The following is a 4,546-nucleotide window of genomic DNA, read 5'->3' on the forward strand; positions in this document are numbered from 1 at the left end:
CGCCTTAGCCAGTTGAGCTATAGGCGCTGAGCCCCTTTCTCATTTTCTTTTGGCCATATTCTGCAGAGTTTGTGTGTGTGTGTTGTGTTTGTGTGGGCAATCTTCATAAAACATAATCTATTTTAAGCTGACAGCAATTTACCTTCAACTGCATACAGAAATTCTACTTCACATCCCCTTTGTGTATTATCAACATTATAAGTTATGTCTTTTGATATTTTGTATTTATTAACAGTTCATTAATAGTTGTAAAGTTTGGGCGGCACCTGTGCCTCAATGGGTAGGGCGCTGGCCCCATACACTGAGGGTGGTGTGTTCAAACCCGGCCCTGGCCAAACTGCAACAAAAAAATAGCTGGGCATTGTGGCAGGTGCCTGTGGTCCCAGCTACTCAGGAAGCTGAGGCAAGAGAATCACCTAAGCTCAGGAGTTGGAGGTTGCTATGAGCTATGACGGCACAGTACTCTACTGAGGGTGATTAAAAAAAAAAAAAAAGCTGTATGCTCGGCGCCTGTGGCTCAAGCCGCTAAGGTGCCAGCCACATACACCTGAGCTGGCAGGTTTTAATCCAGCCCGGGCCTGCAAACAACAATGATGGCTGCAACCAAAAAATAGCCAGGTGTTGTGTCAGGTGCCTGTGGTCCCAGCTACTTGGGAGGCGGAGGCAGAAGACTTGCTTGAGCCCAGGAGTTGGAGGTTGCTGTGAGCTGTGATGCCAGAGCACTCAACCCAGGAGAATAGCTTGAGGCTCTGTCTCAAAAAAAAAAAAATTGTAAAGTTTTAAATACTTTTAGATTCTATACCTGCTTTAAAAGTGATTATATATCTTACAAGGGTACATGTGAAACTTACTAAATGTAAAATATAAATATCTTAACACAATAACTAAGAAAATGCCATGAAGGCTATGTTAACCAGTTTGGTGAGAATATTTCAAATTGTATATAAAACCAGCACATTGCACTCCATGATTGCATTAATGTACACAGTGATGATTTAATTTAAAAAAGACCAAATCTTATGTCAGCTTAATGCAACTTCTAAATATGTACATTATTTTTCTAGAACATAAATAAATAAACTCTCAAATCATGGAATCTTTATACACTTTTAAAGCAAACCCATTGAGAAATTTTTACTCAGGACTTGTGAAGAGTAAAAAGTTAATAATATCAAATTTAAAAATAAATAAATAAAAGCGATTACGTTACCATCGTATTACAGGATTTTGCATTTGCCTATATATTCACCTCTACTAGTTAGGTTATATTTTTGTGTGCTTTTGTGTTGCTGTCTAGCATCCTTTCATTTCAATTTGAAGGGATCCCTTTATGTTGACTTTTACTATATGATCTTGTAAACATCATTTTGTATGTTTTAAAATCTCAGCCAGGCCCAGTGGCCCATGCCTGTAATCCCAGCACTTTGGGAGGCCAAGGCAGGAGGATCACTTGAGGCCAGGATTTTGAGACCTGCCTGAACAACAACAAGACTCCCACCTCTACAAAAATAGAAAATTAGCCAGACATAGTGGTGCATGCCTGTGGTCCCAGCTACTCAGGAAGCTGAGGTAGGAAGATCAGTTGAGCACAGGAAGTCCAGGTTGCAGAGAGCCGTGGGTGCAGTACTGTACGTCAGCCTGGACAACAGAGTGAGACCGCCATCTCACAGGAAATCTCAGGACCTACTGTTCTCATCTGTTACAGATTGCCTTTTCTCCCTCAATATGTTTCTAAAACTTAACTACGTTGACACATGTAGCTTTAATTTCATTTTAATTGCTATGATGCAGTATGCACTTTTAACATGACATTTTATGTGTTGCCCCTACAAACACTCTGCAGTGAGAAAGCTTGTGAATATGTGTACGAGTGTCTTTAGGGCATAAATCTAGAATGGCTAAGTCACAGAGAATGCACATCTTCAGGTCCATGAGGTGCTATATCACTATCCCAAAGTGATTATACTAATTCACACTTCTGCCAGCACTGTACCGGAGCTCCTGCCCCTACACAGCCTTTCAAATCAGAAACCAAGTCTTGTCTTTTTCTTTCTTTCTTCTTCTTCTTATGATTATTGTGACAGAGTCTCACTCTGTCACCTGGGCTACAGCACCATGGCCTCAGCCTAGCTCACAGCAACCTCAAACTCCTAGGTTCAAACAATCCTCCTGCCTCAGCCTCCCAAGTAGCTGGGACTACAAGCACCTACCACCACACCCAGTTATTTTTTTCTGTTTTTAGTAGAGACAGGGTCTCACTTTGCTCAGGCTAGTTTCAAACTCCTGACCTCAGGTTATACTCGTGCGTCAGCCTCCCAGAGTGCTAGGAAACCAAGTCTGTCTTGCTATGTTCAGTTTACCTTAACGACATTAGGAATCAGAATTTCTAATTCTAAACAACTGCATGACAGAAAATCATGACTATACCTTAGGAATCCTTATGTAGCCACTTCAGTGACGAGATTGCCTTGTTTCTTGTTTCCTATTGCTCCAGGAATCTTAAAGACCGAGCTAATTATATGATTGGCACTGGGGCCCACATCTAAAAAATAGAAGTAGAGCATTGTGAATCAAATCGTGTTTTCAGAATAAAACCCAATATAGTATCACCTTTGCTTCTAGGTTAAAATCCTACTGCAGAATACCACTCCATGTTGTTACAAAACCATGTTGTTTAAAAGCACTGCTTTCTCTCCGATGTGTTTATATAGAGCACAGGTCATCAGGTAGGCTGATGGTCTGAACTCTATCTAATCTCAGCCTTTTCAGTTCCTGCTTAACTGCTATTGCATTCAAAGCTAACAGAGGCTCTACTCCAACGAGGTCTATCCACAGTGTCAGTCAGTGGAGTTTTACCCTCTGCCTACTGATGTGAGGATTGCTTATCATTCAGAACTAGGACCTTCTGAGTTGAAAAGAAAGGACTAAACTGGGAATTGGAGGTCTGAATTCTGGACCCAGTTTCACCACTGACTCATTCTTTGTCCCCTTGGGTGTCGCTTGATCTTGTTGAGCCCACATTCCTTATCAACTAGAAGATGCATGTTAGTGGAACCTCACAATACAGTCTACCTGGAGCACCTTACGGACAGGGCAGCATCTCGAGTTCTAATTCATAATGGCACACTGATTAACCCTCACCAGGATATGCTGCTTATAGATCTTATTTCTATAATATCTATGTTGGACTGGGTGCACTAATCTGCCTTATTAGCAGAATGAGAGAAGTTGTGCGTTCAGTGCACCCTTCTTACTGGTTGACTGGTAAAGAAAGGCAGAAGTATTAGAACCCTAGGGTTGTTTGCCGTTAAAACAGCAGTTTGGGGAGGCGCCTGTGACTCATTGGGTAGGGTGCTGGCCCCATATACTGAGGGTGGCAGGTTCAAACCCGACCCCGACCAAACTGCAACAAAAAAATAGCCAGGCATTGTGGCAGGCGCCTGTAGTCTCAGCTACTCGGGAGGCTGAGGCAAGAGAATTGCCTAGCTGTGAGCCTAAGCCCAAGAGTTGGAGGTTGCTGTGAGCTGTGTGATGCTATGGCACTCTACCCAGGGTGATAAAGTGAGACTCTGTCTCTACCAAAAAACAGCAACAACAACAACAACAACCCCCCCCCCCCAGCAGTTTGAACTCACCAAGCTCTTTCCTCCTAGGGCCTAGGGAAGTCTCCTAAAATAAGCCAGGTAGAGAGAAGGGTCTCTGTGAGCTCTCCTAATGTCTGGTATGGAACCAGTATCTCACAGAAGGGAGGAGTGTTTGACCACCCACATTCAAGAATTGTTTCAGTTATAACACAAAGGGGTCTAACAATGAAATTCTGCTGAATTTGTATGTTTATCTTGGATGCTTTGGTGTAAAGATGGCGTTACAACCCTAGCTAAGCAGAGTGCTCGATTTCCACTTTATATTTGCACCACCTTGGCTAAGTCTGAGTGTAGTTGCAGGTGGCTGAGTGGGGATGCTGGAGACTGTTCTGAGAAGCTGCTCCGGGTCCAAACTCCAACCCCATCCTGTTTTCATGCCCAACTTAAACCACAGCCTTGGAGCCATGTCTGTACACTTGGACTCTGCTTCCACCTGTACTTACCACTCCCACACCCACATGGCTTGAACTCAGGTGACCTCAGCTACTGGTTGAGGCACTGAACCTTGCGGTATTGCACAATGCTTAGTAAGTACACACACTTCAGGTCCAAACTAAGCTTGAAATTGCGTTCTACTGCTCACCAGCTTTGTGGCCTCATATAAGGTATTCACCCGCTTGGTTATTCTCGTTTGTCAAATAGGGCAAATAACACCCAGTTCATAGGACTGTTCTAAGAATTAAATGAGCTATTGTACACAAAGCCTTTTAGCATAATGTCTGGTACAGAATAAGTTATCGTTTTTCCTTGTCCTATTTGAATTATTGCCCATGCCTTCCAAACTGGACTGAAACACTGAACTCTGACCTTGATTTTGCATTCATTTTTCTTTTCTTTTTTTTAGAGACAGAATCTCACTTTGTCACCCTTAGTAGGGTGCCGTGGCATCACAGCTCACAGCA

The sequence above is a fragment of the Otolemur garnettii genome, unplaced genomic scaffold (genome assembly GCF_000181295.1).
Source record: "Otolemur garnettii isolate 467f Iridium unplaced genomic scaffold, OtoGar3 scaffold00011, whole genome shotgun sequence".
Lineage (NCBI taxonomy): Eukaryota > Metazoa > Chordata > Mammalia > Primates > Galagidae > Otolemur > Otolemur garnettii.